Here is a 19,181-nt window from a genome sequence, read left to right on the forward strand (position 1 = left end):
ACAAGCCAGCGTTCATGACAGACGGCCCGCTGGCTACTGCGCATGCGCGGCTGGCCGTGGATGTGCGCGCAGCCCGGCTCAGCCGAATCAGGTGGTGCACTTGTTGCACACCTGATTGGGGCGTGTACTTAAGGCTAATAGCTTGGCCTTCCACTACGCCACTACCGCTTATGGCGCTCTGACTCCTGGGCGTCACTTTCAACATTACAAGCCGTCTGGTAAGACTCTGCCCTGGCTCTCTCTACAATTATGCTATACTTCCTGTGGCTACACTCTGTTCCCATTTCGTTTGGAGGCTGACCTTATTGCATAAGCCGGTACATTATTACTATTTCCTTTACCCCCCCATAGGGTGCATATATCTATACCTTCCCTTCCATCCTGTCTTATTCCCCTCAATTCTTTCTTCCACCCTTCCCCTTCCCTTTTCCTTTCCCTTTTCCCCTCTTCCCCCCCTCCTTTTCCCTCCCCCCCTTCCCTCCCCCTTCCCCTCCCCTCCCCTCTTTCTCTTTCATTTTCTTCCCTTTCTGTGCCTCTCCCTTCTTCTCTCTCCCCCCCCTCCTCCCCCCCCGCCCCTCTTCCACACATGGAGTGCAGTCTTACTTTCACCAGTTTTACATGGTTCTATAATAAACCTTTGCTGGCAGCTGGGACCTCTCACTCTACCGCCCTTCCGGGATTTATATCTGCTACGATCTTTCTACCAGACACGTCCCCGCATGTGATTATTTGTCACCTGATGCTTGTTGATTGTTGGGTCTTTAGGCTTGCCTCCTCATGATGTTCACTGACACTGATTGAGACGCATTCTAGTTAAGATTTTAAGGTAATACTAATATTATGTATTATTTTGGTGTGTGTCTTCTCTCTTTCTTTCTCTACTACAGGTGACTCAAACAGGCTCCTGAAGAAGCATTCATTTGCGAAACATGTAGAGCTTATTAATTTGAGGTTTCATAGGTTGAATAGAGGGTTCGGATCCTTTTCTCCTTTGCGAGGGATACCCCCCTGTCTGTACCAACCTATGTGTGAGAGAGTACCTACCATCATTTTGCAATGTATTGCAATATTTTTTAAAAATGTTTATGTGTGTGCTTTTTTGTATTTTTTTGTATAATAAAACCATATTTAATTTTATGACTGGTGCCTACAAAGTCCATTTTTTCACTCCCTTGGGTGTATTCCCTAGCATTTGTAGTTCAAGGGCGTTGGCACTGCTCTACTACGAAATCTCCACAGTCCATCCTGTGATGAGATTTGTTAATTCATTTTCTGTTCTAGTATTGATTGGGTGGTAGCACCAGCTTGTTGTTTTATGATGGCTTCATTTTCCTTTCCTTTTTATTGCTCATTTTGAGCGAAATGTATAACCTGGTACATTTTGTTTAATGTTCAGTGTGACATTGGAACTTCCTGTAATAGATTGACCCATTTACTTTTTCATCTACAGTGTTATTCCTGCTAACTTTGATGTGTTAGGTCATTCCTTGCCCAATAGGACTAAAATGGACTTTGTAGGTGATGCCTGGTCCGGGTACATAAATGAATTGCATAATAGTTGTAATACTTCTACCAGAGATGATTTGGCACTTAATCAGTACCTTGCGAAAGCTAGAAGACTTCTTAAAAAGAAGTCAAATCTATACTGGCATATTGAATTCTTTCAACAGTATATACTAGACAATATTTGTCCAACTGGACTTAGAATACAACTATTCCCCTCCTTTAAGAATGTAACACCTGAACTGAAACTTTTGTGGGAACAAGAACTCACTAAATGCAGCATTGAACTGATTAGACTTTTAGTTGCCCAATATAGAGCAGACTTAACGGCCCTGGAAATTATCTCCTTACAGGTACAACAAGATTCAGTCAAAAGTCATGCACAATTTGATAAGAAATGGCAGGAACTGAAGGAATATCTTAACAGACTTAATAAGGATATCATATCAAAGAAACAAACTAAAATGTTTAGAGACAAGACTGCCTTCGTGGAGGGCTATGCATACCGGTGGCACCTGATGCCACAAAATAAAAGAACTAGGCAGGGCCCCAAAACTAGCAATAATGGTTCAAGTTATTCCTCCAGGGAGGAGGATACTGAATCTGATTCCTCTTTTGCTTCTTCTTCTACACGGCCCTTTTCCCAACCCACCAATGCACGTCCCAATTCTAGTTCTGGCCCACGCAAAAGAGGTTGGGCAGGGAACCAACCCCACACCCCGCACCCCAAAAAACGACCTGATGAGACCACGAAACATCATCCACCAATGCCTAAAACACATTCCCAATGCCCAACTTCGGGCCCCAACATGGGAGCTATGGGCGGTACTCACTCAAACACGCACTTGGGCCATTTAGCCACACAGGCACTTACTCTGTTACAAAACACACCTGGACCCAATGTCAATTCCATTCCTAGCAATGGTTCTAATTTCTCCAACGCAACGACAAGATGCACCACCAACACGACACTACCTCCACCAAGTTCCACAGCACCTGTACCGTTTCCCACTAAACAGAGCACATTGGATGCTCATGTAACCACTTTATTATCACCCTCCACAAATTTTCCCTCATCCCTGACCCTGCCCCCTCCCACGTAGAACTAGACATCATCAATCTTACCCCCTATTCCTTCTCTCAAGTAGATTTCAATCTTTTGAGATTTGGTTTGAGCTTCTGTCCTACTCCCCAGATGGACAAATATGATACCATTAAAGATCTGTATCTCTTTTGTAGAAAACTAACTTACAAATACCTCTTTGACGATCAACACATACGTTCTAAACGTGACAAAGAACTTTCTGAAAGTATTAAACACTTCGCCATGGAGGAATTCAGGGCTTTCAGAGATCTTATTCTCCTTTTAGAGGAGAATGAGAGGTCCGAGTCCTCAACACCTACTACGGATACTACGCACACAGCTATTACTTCACTGCCAAAACATAACAAAAAATTCAAACCCAAGTCTAAAAAATTCCCAGATCTCACAAGTAACCCACATATCTGGGCTTTTCTCATAGCCACCACAGGAGATCTGAGGCGACTCACACTGGACTCTTTACCCAAAAATCTGCGACCTGACCAATTACAATCCTTGACTAAATTACATAATTGCCCCGATCTGATTATCAAACAGTCAGACAAAGGGGGCAACATTGTACTAATGATATGTGAATAGGGGCAGGTGGCGCTACCTAAATTGGATAAGTAAAATTATGTGTTAGCTAAAAAGCTATATATCCTGTGTACTCTCCTCAAAGTGGGCTATACAGTGCATTTGTTGAAACAAATAATAAAAATATAAATGTATTTAAAGTATACTTAAAAAATGTGTGTATATGTGCCCAATGGGATTAGTATCCCATACCTATAAGTGCAGACAAATATCAACCATACAAAAGAAATATATATATATAAAACAAGTATGCAAACAATTCATCAGTGATGGTGACACCAAATTATAAATACTAAGTGTAACAATAACACAGCCCCCCTAATGGTATATAAGGGCTTAACGTAGGCCAAATCCTCCTTCCAACTGTTATACTAGCTGGAAATGACTATATAATCAGTCCACCGCCAGTGCCGTATATTGGTTGAATATTCACACTATATCTCCGCTGTGCACAATATATAAAGCTGGTGAGGCAAATCCAGCCCTCTTCTTCACCATGAAAACAGACAATTGTAAATTGTGACAGCATATAAAACCAAAATATGCCAAAAATATATCAAACGTGCCAAAAAATAATAATTAAAAAAATACAAATAACAAACAATAAATCTCCAGTGACTTAGGTGCTCCCCCTCACGGGTCCCCACTCACCAACTCCCCGCACCCCTGCAGGGGTAATAGGTATGTAGTATCACCGGTGTTGTCTTGAAATCCAATGGAGTTGTTCCTAAAGGACTTCTGCTCCGGGTGTGGGTGTCCTTCATGATTAGATTTTTTCCTCATACAAAAGAAAACAAGGCTCCCATAGTGTGATACCGTATAAGTTTATTAAAAAATATGCTAGGTACAATGACCAAAAGTCACTGGAGATTTATTGTTGCCATTACTAAAGTCACTCTACGCAGGAACTCCTGAATGAACTGATTGCTAATTAGGACTTTCACAACACTGATTTTATTACTTCACTAATCATTTTGTATTTTTTTAATTTTTATTTTTTGGCACGTTTGATATATTTTTGGCATATTTTGGTTTTATATGCTGTCACAATTTACAATTGTCTGTTTTCATGGTGAAGAAGAGGGCTGGATTTGCCTCACCAGCTTTATATATTGTGCACAGCGGAGATATAGTGTGAATATTCAACCAATATACGGCACTGGCGGTGGACTGATTATATAGTCATTTCCAGCTAGTATAACAGTTGGAAGGAGGATTTGGCCTACGTTAAGCCCTTATATACCATTAGGGGGGCTGTGTTATTGTTACAATTAGTATTTATAATTTGGTGTCACCATCACTGATGAATTGTTTGCATACTTGTTTTATATATATATATTTCTTTTGTATGGTTGATATTTGTCTGCACTTATAGGTATGGGATACTAATCCCATTGGGCACATATACACACATTTTTTAAGTATACTTTAAATACATTTATATTTTTATTATTTGTTTCAACAAATGCACTGTATAGCCCACTTTGAGGAGAGTACACAGGATATATAGCTTTTTAGCTAACACATAATTTTACTTATCCAATTTAGGTAGCGCCATCTGCCCCTATTCACATATCATTTTTCTTGCTTATCTCATCCCGGTGGGGCGTGAGTCAGGGGAGGCTGCAAGCCTTTGGTCTGTGAGCGCGGAAATCCCATTTACTTTCTAAACATTGTACTAATGACCGAACAACAATACATCAAAATGTGCTTGAATACCCTGAACAACAGAGCCCGGTATCGCAAAATTGCAGTAAGCGTTAGCCATCGTTTTGCCAATGAATATAAATCACTTATAGGAGAGGCCTATCACATGGGTCTGATTGACCAGGATTCTCATGCCTTTTTGGACAACAAATTCCCTCGCATGGCTACATTCTATGCGCTACCAAAGATTCACAAGAACCTTGAGGCCCCCCTGGTCGGCCCATAGTCTCTGCAATAGGCTCATTGACTGAGAATGCGAGCAAATTAGTTGATTTTTTTCTGACCCCCCATGTTCTACGTTTGCCCTCGTACGTCTGGGACACCCTAGACCTCCTGAAACACATAGAGAGGGTGGCGGTCCCTCCTGACGCCCTGCTCTTGACCTTGGATGTCGAGGCTTTGTACTCCAGCATCCCTCACGAGCGGGGTGTCGGGATGGTCCGTTCCTTCCTCGTGGAGGAAGACCACCACTTATGGCCCTTCAACAAATTTATATTAAGACTACTTTTTTTCATACTGACACACAACTGTTTTACGTTTGATGGTTCCCACTACCTCCAGGTACAGGGCGTGGCCATGGGCACATGTTGTGCCCCGGCCTACGCCAACCTGTACCTGGGGGGGTGGGAACGTGACATCTTTTCAAACGAACTACTGAGTAGTTACACCAATGAGGTGCTGTTATGGTTAAGGTATATTGACGATATCTTTATCATTTGGGTTGGCTCCCAGCAAGCACTGGCTTCTTTTGTTAATCACCTTAATAGCAATACTTTCAATATAAAGTTTACCTACAATAGCGATATACACACAATTTCTTTTCTCGACCTGCTAATTTACAAGGATCCCAATCGTTGCCTGGCCACTACACTTTACTGTAAAGAAACAGTGGGGAATACGATCTTGCACGCCTCTAGTGCTCACCCTCCCACATTGGTGTGAAGCATTCTCTACTCACAGTACATTCGGCTTAGAAGGAATTGCACTGTTGACAGCGGCTTTAAACACCATGCGGACCTACTTAGGGAACGACTCCTTAAACGGGGATACTCCAAGTCTTTACTCCGCAAATACTTTAACAAAGTCTGTGACCAATCTAGAAATACATTGCTCTTTAAAAACAAAAATAAGGTAGAGGAGCACTCAACGGTCAAATTCATTACACAATATTCGTACCAACAGTACCAATTATGCAATGTATTGCAGCAACACTGGCATATTTTGTATGAGGATCCTATCCTGAGCAAGTATGTCGGTGATCACCCAGAGGTTGTGTTCAAAAGAACACCTTCCCTATGTGATAAACTGAGGAAGAGCCATTTTGTCCCCTTACAGGATCACACGACCAACTGAGTGGGTATGTACACATGTGGACACTGTCCCTTTTGCCCTTGGGTATCCACAGGTCAGAGATTTCAATTACCAAATGGCGAGATGTTTCACCCACATTTTCGGGCTGACTGCAACACCCAGGGTGTGGTATATTTGATGACCTGTAAATGTGGGGTATTTTATGTTGGCAAGACCATCCGCCACTTTTGGCAAAGGATACGTGACCACGTTTATTACTCAAGGAACGGGAAGATGCTCAGCCCGATTAGTAGACACCTTGACCTCTGCCACAGATTTGACACCTCTGTTGCGGCTTTCATTGCTCTGGCAGTAATCCCACAAGACCCAAGAGGGGGTGACTGGGACAGGAGGATACTCCAGCATGAGGCAAGGTGGATCAACTCTCTGAATGCCACATGCTGGCCAGGCATTAATGAAGTACAATCTTACAAATCCTTTCTTGGATAACGACTTTGGGCCGGTCCCTATAAGATGAAAAAAATGTTCTACCTATCATAGGTGCCTTCGGTTTTTATGAAGATCAACAGTGCCTGATTTATCACAGTATATTTACAATGCAGTTATACGCTGTCAGCCCACTTTCCCTCTCTGTAGACTGGAGATCCCTCTGTCCTCCGCCCCACCTCTTGTAGTCCCTACCTGGTAGGCAATATTGATCATACATCTATCAATACAACTTCTGGGTGCTTAGATGCTTTCTTTATCTGTAATGTTGTGTAATGTCAGGAATTTCCAATTTTTGTCACATTGTTAATTTGCAAAATATATGTAGATCTATTTATCCAATTATTGGTAATTTGTGGGTTTCTCAGTCTTTATGCAATATGAAGGAGTCCATCTTCTTCAAGGTAGTTAATACTATGTACTTGTGCTTACTGGCCCTGCGTCTTGGGCCTGTAATGAGGACTCTGGTGGGGCCGGCCTTTGGACCCCATCGACTTGCTGGTGTTCCAGTCACATGTGCGGCCGGGTAGCCGCATTCCGTCCCATTCAGGGGATGGATTTTGCGGCTTTTGGTCCAGACCTGCTCCCTCCCTCTAGATGTGCATTGTGAACCTCATGGTTGTGCTTACAAACATCTTCAGGTTAGTTCCATCTGCCTTTACAGCATTCTTACGCTATACCCAAGAGGTACCACTAGGGGGAGCACCCAGCTTTGTCACCTGTAGGACTGCGCTCCCTCCACAAGCCAGCGTTCATGACAGACGGCCCGCTGGCTACTGCGCATGCGTGGCTGGCCGTGGATGTGCGCGCAGCCCGGCTCAGCCGAATCAGGTGGTGCACTTGTTGCACACCTGATTGGGGCGTGTACTTAAGGCTAATAGCTTGGCCTTCCACTACACCACTACCGCTTATGGCGCTCTGACTCCTGGGCATCACTTTCAACACTACAAGCCATCTGGTAAGACTCTGCCCTGGCTCTCTCTACAATTATGCTATACTTCCTGTGGCTACACTCTATTTCTATGTGTGGATCGGTCACACTGTGCCTTATTTGTTCTTTCCATAGATGGGGTTCAGTTTATTATCAATAAAGTTGCTTTTATGGGTACGATTAGAGTTACATCTTAGTCCTGCTGGCTATGCTCTGTTGGGTGCTAGACTTGCAAAGAAGCAGCTGGTGAATGTTTTTCATAGGATCCGTTCAGCCTGCATTACCCTTTATAAGGTAGGAGTTTGCTATGTATACTCATTTTTGCCCCATTGGAGATTATGGATTAGCTCTCCATTAAGTTATCCTCCCTGTTGTTGGGTAGATATTTGTTATTGTACTGTTATCTGTACATAGAGTTACAATAAACACTGGCTGACTTTATACTGTTTATATTCTCCAGAATTTATATTACTGAATATCCAATATAGCTTGGCTATCCGGAGGCATAATCTGTGATTATATGCTTTCCAGCTGTTTGCAGCTCCCATTTCATTTGGAGGCTGACCTTATTGCATAAGCCGGTACATTATTACTATTTCCTTTACCCCCCATAGGGTGCATATATCTATACCTTCCCTTCCTTCCTGTCTAATTCCCCTCAATTCTTTCTTCCACCCTTCCCCTTCCCTTTTTCTTTCCCTTTTCCCCCCTCCCCCCTCCTTCCCCCCCTTCCCCCCCTTCCCTCCCCCTTCCCCTCCCCTCCTCTCTTTCTCTTTCATTTTCTTCCCTTTCTGTGCCTCTCCCTTCTTCACTCTTTTTTTAATTTTATGACTGTTGCCTACAAAGTCCATTTTTTCACTCCCTTGGGTGTATTCCCTAGCATTTGTAGTTCAAGGGCTGCCTGCGGTAGTGATAGGATCAGGAAAACACCACCAACCTTCTACAGGTAGCTTTAGCTGAACACTGTGCAGAGCTCGCAAAAAACTAACTTGTAGCTTATTTAGCTGCCTGCAGTAGTGATAGGATCAGGAAAACACCACCAACCTTCTACAGGTAGCTTTAGCTGAACACTGTGCAGAGCTCGCAAAAAACTAACTTGTAGCTTATTTAGCTGCCTGCAGTAGTGATAGGATCAGGAAAACACCACCAACATTCTACAGGTAGCTTTAGCTGAACACTGTTCAAAGGACGCACTAAACTAACTTGTAGTTTTAGCTGAACACTGTGCAGAGGTCGCACTACACTAACTTGTAGTTTTAGCTGAACACTGTGAGGAGGACGCACTACACTAACTTGTAGCTTTAGCTGAACACTGTGCAGAGGTCGCACTACACTAACTTGTAGTTTTATCTGAACACTGTTCAGAGGACGCACTACACTAACTTGTAGCTTTAGCTGAACACTGTGCAGAGGTCGCACTACACTAACTTGTAGTTTTAGCTGAACACTGTGAGGAGGATGCACTACACTAACTTGTAGCTTTAGCTGAACACTGTGCAGCGGTCGCACTACACTAACTTGTAATTTTAGCTGAACACTGTGAGGAGGACGCACTACACTAACTTGTAGTTTTAGCTGAACACTATGAGGAGGACGCACTACCCTAACTTGTAGCCTTAGCTGAACACTGTGCAGAGGTCACACTAAAGTAACTTGTAGCTTTAGCTGAACACTGTGAGGAGGACGCACTACACTAACTTGTAGTTTTAGCTGAACACTGTGCAGAACTCGCAAAAACGAACTTGTAGCTTATTTAGCTGCCTGCGGTAGTGATAGGATCAGGAAAACACCACCAACCTTCTACAGGTAGCTTTAGCTGAACACTGTGCAGAGCTCGCAAAAAACTAACTTGTAGCTTATTTAGCTGCCTGCAGTAGTGATAGGATCAGGAAAACACCACCAACCTTCTACAGGTAGCTTTAGCTGAACACTGTGCAGAACTCGCAAAAAACTAACTTGTAGCTTATTTAGCTGCCTGCGGTAGTGATAGGATCAGGAAAACACCACCAACATTCTACAGATAGCTTTAGCTGAACACTGTTCAAAGGACCCACTAAACTAACTTGTAGCTTTAGCTGAACACTGTGCAGAGGTCGCACTACACTAACTTGTAGTTTTAGCTGAACACTGTGAGGAGGACGCACTACACTAACTTGTAGCTTTAGCTGAACACTGTGCAGAGGTCGCACTACACTAACTTGTAGTTTTATCTGAACACTGTTCAGAGGACGCACTACACTAACTTGTAGCTTTAGCTGAACACTGTGCAGAGGTCGCACTACACTAACTTGTAGTTTTAGCTGAACACTGTGAGGATGATGCACTACACTAACTGGTAGCTTTAGCTGAACACTGTGCAGCGGTCGCACTACACTAACTTGTAATTTTAGCTGAACACTGTGAGGAGGACGCACTACACTAACTTGTAGTTTTAGCTGAACACTATGAGGAGGACGCACTACCCTAACTTGTAGCCTTAGCTGAACACTGTGCAGAGGTCACACTAAAGTAACTTGTAGCTTTAGCTGAACACTGTGAGGAGGACGCACTACACTAACTTGTAGTTTTAGCTGAACACTGTGCAGAACTCGCAAAAACTAACTTGTAGCTTATTTAGCTGCCTGTGGTAGTGATAGGATCAGGAAAACACCACCAACCTTCTACAGGTAGCTTTAGCTGAACACTGTGCAGAGCTCGCACTACACTAACTTGTAGTTTTAGCTGAACACTGTGCAGAACTCGCAAAAAACTAACTTGTAGCTTATTTAGCTGCGTGCGGTAGTGATAGGATCAGGAAAACACCACCAACCTTCTACAGGTAGCTTTAGGTGAACACTGTGCAGAGCTCGCAAAAAACTAACTTGTAGCTTATTTAGCTGCCTGCGGTAGTGATAGGATCAGGAAAACACCACCAACCTTCTACAGGTAGCTTTAGGTGAACACTGTGTAGAGCTCGCAAAAAACTAACTTGTAGCTTATTTAGCTGCCTGCGGTAGTGATAGGATCAGGAAAACACCACCAACCTTCTACAGGTAGCTTTAGGTGAACACTGTGCAGAGCTCGCAAAAAACGAACTTGTAGCTTATTTAGCTGCCTGCGGTAGTGAAAGGATCAGGAAAACACCACCAACCTTCTACAGGTAGCTTTAGCTGAACACTGTGCAGAGCTCGCAAAAAACTAACTTGTAGCTTATTTAGCTGCCTGCAGTAGTGATAGGATCAGGAAAACACCACCAACATTCTACAGGTAGCTTTAGCTGAACACTGTTCAAAGGACGCACTAAACTAACTTGTAGTTTTAGCTGAACACTGTGCAGAGGTCGCACTACACTAACTTGTAGTTTTAGCTGAACATTGTGAGGAGGACGCACTACACTAACTTGTAGCTTTAGCTGAACACTGTGCAGAGGTCGCACTACACTAACTTGTAGTTTTATCTGAACACTGTTCAGAGGACGCACTACACTAACTTGTAGCTTTAGCTGAACACTGTGCAGAGGTCGCACTACACTAACTTGTAGTTTTAGCTGAACACTGTGAGGAGGATGCACTACACTAACTTGTAGCTTTAGCTGAACACTGTGCAGCGGTCGCACTACACTAACTTGTAATTTTAGCTGAACACTGTGAGGAGGACGCACTACACTAACTTGTAGTTTTAGCTGAACACTATGAGGAGGACGCACTACCCTAACTTGTAGCCTTAGCTGAACACTGTGCAGAGGTCACACTAAAGTAACTTGTAGCTTTAGCTGAACACTGTGAGGAGGACGCACTACACTAACTTGTAGTTTTAGCTGAACACTGTGCAGAACTCGCAAAAACGAACTTGTAGCTTATTTAGCTGCCTGCGGTAGTGATAGGATCAGGAAAACACCACCAACCTTCTACAGGTAGCTTTAGCTGAACACTGTGCAGAGCTCGCAAAAAACTAACTTGTAGCTTATTTAGCTGCCTGCAGTAGTGATAGGATCAGGAAAACACCACCAACCTTCTACAGGTAGCTTTAGCTGAACACTGTGCAGAACTCGCAAAAAACTAACTTGTAGCTTATTTAGCTGCCTGCGGTAGTGATAGGATCAGGAAAACACCACCAACATTCTACAGATAGCTTTAGCTGAACACTGTTCAAAGGACCCACTAAACTAACTTGTAGCTTTAGCTGAACACTGTGCAGAGGTCGCACTACACTAACTTGTAGTTTTAGCTGAACACTGTGAGGAGGACGCACTACACTAACTTGTAGCTTTAGCTGAACACTGTGCAGAGGTCGCACTACACTAACTTGTAGTTTTATCTGAACACTGTTCAGAGGACGCACTACACTAACTTGTAGCTTTAGCTGAACACTGTGCAGAGGTCGCACTACACTAACTTGTAGTTTTAGCTGAACACTGTGAGGATGATGCACTACACTAACTGGTAGCTTTAGCTGAACACTGTGCAGCGGTCGCACTACACTAACTTGTAATTTTAGCTGAACACTGTGAGGAGGACGCACTACACTAACTTGTAGTTTTAGCTGAACACTATGAGGAGGACGCACTACCCTAACTTGTAGCCTTAGCTGAACACTGTGCAGAGGTCACACTAAAGTAACTTGTAGCTTTAGCTGAACACTGTGAGGAGGACGCACTACACTAACTTGTAGTTTTAGCTGAACACTGTGCAGAACTCGCAAAAACTAACTTGTAGCTTATTTAGCTGCCTGTGGTAGTGATAGGATCAGGAAAACACCACCAACCTTCTACAGGTAGCTTTAGCTGAACACTGTGCAGAGCTCGCACTACACTAACTTGTAGTTTTAGCTGAACACTGTGCAGAACTCGCAAAAAACTAACTTGTAGCTTATTTAGCTGCGTGCGGTAGTGATAGGATCAGGAAAACACCACCAACCTTCTACAGGTAGCTTTAGGTGAACACTGTGCAGAGCTCGCAAAAAACTAACTTGTAGCTTATTTAGCTGCCTGCGGTAGTGATAGGATCAGGAAAACACCACCAACCTTCTACAGGTAGCTTTAGGTGAACACTGTGTAGAGCTCGCAAAAAACTAACTTGTAGCTTATTTAGCTGCCTGCGGTAGTGATAGGATCAGGAAAACACCACCAACCTTCTACAGGTAGCTTTAGGTGAACACTGTGCAGAGCTCGCAAAAAACGAACTTGTAGCTTATTTAGCTGCCTGCGGTAGTGAAAGGATCAGGAAAACACCACCAACCTTCTACAGGTAGCTTTAGCTGAACACTGCAGAGCTCGCACTACACTAACTTGTAGTTTTAGCTGAACACTGTGCAGAACTCGCAAAAAAAATAACTTGTAGCTTATTTAGCTGCGTGCGGTAGTGATAGGATCAGGAAAACACCACCAACCTTCTACAGGTAGCTTTAGGTGAACACTGTGCAGAGCTCACAAAAAACTAACTTGTAGCTTATTTAGCTGCCTGCGGTAGTGATAGGATTAGGAAAACACCACCAACCTTCTCCAGGTAGCTTTAGGTGAACACTGTGCAGAGCTCGCAAAAAAACAACTTGTAGCTTATTTAGCTGCCTGCAGTAGTGATAGGATCAGGAAAACACCACCAACCTTCTACAGGTAATTTTAGGTGAACACTGTGCAGAGCTCGCAAAAAACTAACTTGTAGCTTATTTAGCTGCGTGCGGTAGTGATAGGATCAGGAAAACACCACCAACCTTCTACAGGTAGCTTTAGCTGAACAATGTGCAGAGCTCGCACTACACTAACTTGTAGTTTTAGCTGAACACTGTGAGGAGGACGCACTACACTAACTTGTAGCTTTAGCTGAACACTGTGAGGAGGACGCACTACCCTAACTTGTAGCTTTAGATGAACACTGTGCAGAGGTCACACTAAAGTAACTTGTAGCTTTAGCTGAACACTGTGAGGAGGACGCACTACCCTAACTTGTAGCTTTAGATGAACACTGTGCAGAGGTCACACTAAACTAACTTGTAGCTTTAACTGAACACTGTGAGGAGGACGAACTACACTAACTGTAAATAGTCTAGCTGCCTGACTCTGGTACTAATAGGATCAAAAGAACACCAGCAATTTTCTTCAGGTAGCTGTAAATACTGTAACAAGACAAGGAACGGATCTAGCTAAACTGAATACAGTGTATACATATATATATATATATATATATATATATATATATATATATATATATATATATATATACAACACCTGGGATGCATATATATACACAATACACTGTAAGTGCACCTAACTCACTGTCTGTCCTGCCTAATCTATCTAACTTAAATCAAATGACACTGTCTCTCTGTCTATCTCTTTCAATGCCGGAACACACACTACACAGGGCCGCCGTGCAGGCGGCCTTATATAGTCTGGGGCATGTTCTAAATCCCCTGAGCCATAATTGGCCAATGCCTGCTTGGCTTTGGCCAATTACGACTCTCTGTTCAGACGGCGCTGTGATTGGCCAAGCATGCGGGTCATAGTGTATGCTTGGCCAATCATCAGCCAGCAATGCGCTGCGATGCCACAGTGAATTATGGGCCGTGACGCGCCACACGAATTTGGCGCAAATGGCCCATATCGTTCGCAATTCGGCGAACGGGCGAACAGACGATGTTCGAGTCGAACATGGGTTCGACTCGAACACAAAGCTCATCCCTACTCTCAGGTTATAGGGTCAGGATGGGATCCCCCGTCCTACCCCGGGAATTGGGGGGGCCTAGGAGCCCCCTAGTTTCTAAGCATTGTTACTTTTGTTTACAAACACATTTGTTACAGAACGTTGACATAACACTTGTGCTTTCTCTCCTGCTCTCTTTCATTTCTTTTCTCCCCTTTCCCTCGCTTTTGCACTTGTACACTCACAGGTTCTGGATCCGGCTTCGATCTCTCCTCCCAGGTCTTGACAAGACTACTTCCACCACACTTAGGCTCTTGGGAGCCTCGACCGTCATCTGGCATGGTAAGATCTTTAACACAATCCTGACCTCACCTCCCATATATAATGGCTAATCCTCCCACTAGGAAGCATTCTCTTAAAATCATATCTCACAACGTTCAGGGACTCAACTCCCCCATTAAACGCAGAAAACTTTTTCAGCTTTACAAATCCATGCACACAGACGTCCTCTTCCTCCAAGAGACTCACTTCCCCACATCTTACCAACCCACGTTTCTTCACCAGCACTTCCCACAATTTTTCCTTGCCTCTGCACATAACAAAACAAAGGGCGTTGCCATTTGCTTCGCCAAACACGTTAACATTGCTCAATCAGAAACTGTGTTGGACCCCCTGGGCCATTTCATTTTAGTCTCAGGGACCATTGATGGAGAGTTATATACTTTTGTCTCTTACTACTCTCCCAACAAGGGTCAGAAAGTTTTTTTTTATTCCCTATTGCATGAACTCCAACCACATCTTAAGGGCACAATCTTTATTGGTGGGGACTCCAACACAGCATTTGATTTCTCCTTGGACAAGACGGGTTCTGGTATCACTAAAACTAAACGCCCTTCCAGACAGAGTGCTAAAATAGTGAAACTTCTTCATGAAATGGGATTAGTAGATATTTGGAGGGAGACTCACCCACATTCTAAAGACTACACACATTACTCGGCTCCCCATGGTTTCTATGCCAGGATAGACCACATCTTCACTAGACCCGCTACGATCCCTTTGGTTTTGAATTCCAAGATAGTGGACACCCCCCTATCAGACCACTCGATGGTCACGTTAGTAACTCAAAGAGCCTCGGAATGTACTAATCCCCCACGATGGCATCTACAGGAATCTTTATTAAGTGACCCCATACAGTGTACCATCATAGAAGGAGCCATCAAGGAATACTTTAATATAAATTCCACAAGTGATGTTTCCCCTGAGACGGTGTGGGCTGCACACAAGTCAGTAATCAGGGGGAAACTAATCCAAATTACAGCCCAGCTTAGATCAGAACACAGAGCGGACATGATTAAACTCACAGCAGATTTCAAGTCCCTCTCAAGAGCCCACAAGCTAAACTCTTCCCCAGAATTGTTAGGTAAATTGGATAAAGCTCGGGCACTGCTAAATCTGAACCTCACTACAACAGCTGAAAAACAACTCAGATGGTCGGGGGCTAAATTCTACTCCCAAAAGGACAAGATTGGCTCGAAACTTGCGGTTAAGCTCAGCCCCAAACCCAGATCATTAGCCTTTCCAAAAGTGAGGTTACAATCCGGGGAACTGTCTCAGAACCCCGCTAAAATAATGGAAGCTTTCCTCCAATACTACGTGGAACTTTATAAACCGAGACCCCCTCATTTAGCGAAAACACAGCAGGAATTCTTAAACTCCATTTTATTGCCCTCCCACTCTAAGGAACACAGTGACTTACTTGAAAGTCCTTTTTCCCAGTCAGAAGTTCTAGATATGATTAATTCTCTAAAACTTGGTTCTGCTCCAGGCCTGGACGGACTCTCCACGGGGTACTACAAAAATTTTGCACCTACACTAGCCCCACACCTTTCCAAATTCTTTAACTTCCTTAGAGAGGGTTTTCCTTTAGGATCAGATCTAAATGCAGCGTACATCTCAATGATCCCCAAACCAGAGAAAGACCCCAGTGAGGTGGGAAATTATCGCCCAATATCTTTAACCAATATTGACATTAAGATCCTAACAAAAATTTTGGCGAACAGGGTGTCAAGCTTCATTCCCTCTTATATTCATAGAGACCAGGTGGGTTTTATCCCTGGACGGCAAGGTACAGACCAGATTAGAAGGACCATTGACATTACATACCTTTTACAATCTCACTGGGATGGTGCCCCCCCTCAAAAAGGATTCCTCTTATCAATTGACCTCTTTGATTCCATAGGCTGGACATACTTGTTTGACATCCTACAAAAATGGAGTTTTGGTCCGTACTGCCTAAATCTGATTCGCTCCCTGTACTCCAGCCCGACAGAACAGGTACGTCTGCTGAGCAGATACTCGACTTTGTTCCCTATAGGCAGGGGCACCAGACAGGGGTGTCCACTATCCCCCCTCCTATTTGCAATAGCTATAGAAACCTTGGCCATAGCTATTAGATCAAACCCAGACATTAAAGGGGTACAGTGCTGAGATCAGGAACATAAATGCGCACTCTATGCTAATGACCTCATACTGTATATTACCTCCCCACTTATCGCCATTCCAGGGATATACAAAGTTCTAACCGCATTCAGTGCAGTGTCAGGTCTGACGGTTAATATGAATAAATCCACCGCGCTAAATGTTACCGTACCTTCCAGTCTCCTTTCACAACTCGCTAGTAATTTTGACTTCCCCTGGGCCCAGAGGACCCTCCGATATCTTGGAATAAACCTTACAGCGGATATCGGTAGCCTCTTCAAAGCTAATTATCCCCCCATGATTTATAAATGCAGGGGGAACTTGATAAATGGTCTAGATGTGGTCTATCCTGGCTGGGAAGGGTACAAGCTGTGAAAATTACACTTCTTCCACGCCTTCTGTATTTATTCCGCTCCCTTCCAATCCCACTCACAAAAAGTTTCCTCCGCAAACTCCAGTCGGAAATTACACGCTTTGTCTGGGGAAAGAAGGGATACAGATGCCCGTCCAGCGTCCTTCTTTGCCTTAAATCTCAGGGAGGACTGGGACTACCAGATCTTTAGGGATACTACCAGGCTTCTCAATTGGCTCAAATATCAATGATCTTCTCTAAGGACCCAAAACCAGACTGGCTCTCTATAGAAAGAAGAGCGATGCCTCTTCACACCCTTGACTACCTTCTGTGGTGTGACCCAAAAATCAGACCAGCCATAATGGCTCCCACCCTGTCACACTCCATATCACTCAGTACCAAGCTATTCAGACAAACTATCCTAACCTCTCCTTTAAGACCTCTATTACATATTTTTCATAATGCTGACTTACCCCCGGGTGTAAACATACAAGCATTTAGATGGTGGACTGATAAAGGTCTCTATCGAATCGGTCACTTCCTTACCCCAACTGGCCCAATAACCTAATCTCACTGATTCACCCAAATTTCACATTTTCTACAAACTATTTGGCGTAACAATTCGAAACCTCCATCCATAACCCCCTACGAACACTGGTGCTTGAATATCCAGGCCCAGAAAGGGGGCATCTCCTTGATTTATACAGTGCTTATGTCGAAGCCCGACACACCAGTATATGCGAAGACCTGGGAGGAGGATACAGGCCGAACGTGGACATCAGCAGAATGGTACAGATCCTGGACTCGCTCCTTCAAAGGTATCTGCAATACCTCTCTTATAGAAGCCAGCCTAAAGGTTATGTCAAGGGGGTACTATGTTCCTGCCAGATTAGCAATGATTTTCTCTGGAACATCCCCTCTTTGCTGGAGGTTGTTCGCTCCAGGGCTCAATGATTTACACTTGGTGGACCTGCCCTCATATCAGAGCTTTTTAGCAGAAAATATTCCGAATCATCAGTAACTTATTTAATACGTCAGTAGCCCCCAACATACATATAGCTCTCCTTAATCAGAATGTCCCTGGTTTGCCCAAACATTCACAAGTACTATTTTATTCTGTTAGGAGCTAAAATTACCATTGGTAAATGTTGGAAAAAGCCCACTGTATCCCTCAAGAGTTGTGTTAGGAAAATTTTGTGGATTATGTCTCAGGAGCATTTAGTAGCAAAACTCAATGATAAAGTGGGGAGGTTCATGACCACCTGGGAACCGTGGGCCTCTCTTCAGAACATTAATCTCATGCCGGGAATGACAGCAGGAGCAGATATTAACACCTCCCCTCCCCGATTCAACCTCATCCTTATTCCTTTCCCTCCTCCACTTCTTCTTTTCCTACGTTTTCTTTCTTCCTCCTTTGGGACTCTCTTGTTCCTTACATTTCGGTAATACACAGGGTTCTGCAGTTCTCCCTCAGGGGAAGATTGTGAAAAACTTTATCGGGTCGGACGGGGGTTCCTTGCCCCTCCCGCAACTAAAAGTTATCTCCCACCCTTAGGGTTGTACTACAATTTGGAGGGCACTACCTTTATTGCCTTCCGTTACTTCTCCAGTGACAACCTCTAGGGGAATGGAAGTGGACGCTGGGGGGTCACTGCACACTCCTTCAGGAAGATCCCACTGGGGAAGGGTGTGTGGGGCGTCCCAGTTAGTCCATAACCGGTATTACGGAGGTGCTTATGGGCCCCTAGGGTAGTTCCTTCATTGATATAGCGCTTCTTTTCAAAAAGCACATCTTGAAATATAGAGTTATAGTGTACCTTTGCCTGTAGCTATACCTCAACATTCTTTTTCAGTTACTCATAATGATATTGTTTCAGTAATCAATATGTATGAATCCATTGTCTATATATATGTGATCCTATACTGTTCATCATATAAAAATCAATAAAAATATTTGAAATGAAAAAAAAAAAACACTGTTTGCTATCATAGATCGTGCTCGAGTTAATAGCTTAATTGATAAGAAAACAGTTGAATTTTTGAAACTGGACTTTCCAAAGGTGCCAGTTTTCTATGCACAAATCTGTGGACGACCCTCCTGACCATCCAATTATCTCA

This window comes from Aquarana catesbeiana, linkage group LG03, assembly GCF_042186555.1.
Source record: "Aquarana catesbeiana isolate 2022-GZ linkage group LG03, ASM4218655v1, whole genome shotgun sequence".
NCBI classification, from domain to species: domain Eukaryota; kingdom Metazoa; phylum Chordata; class Amphibia; order Anura; family Ranidae; genus Aquarana; species Aquarana catesbeiana.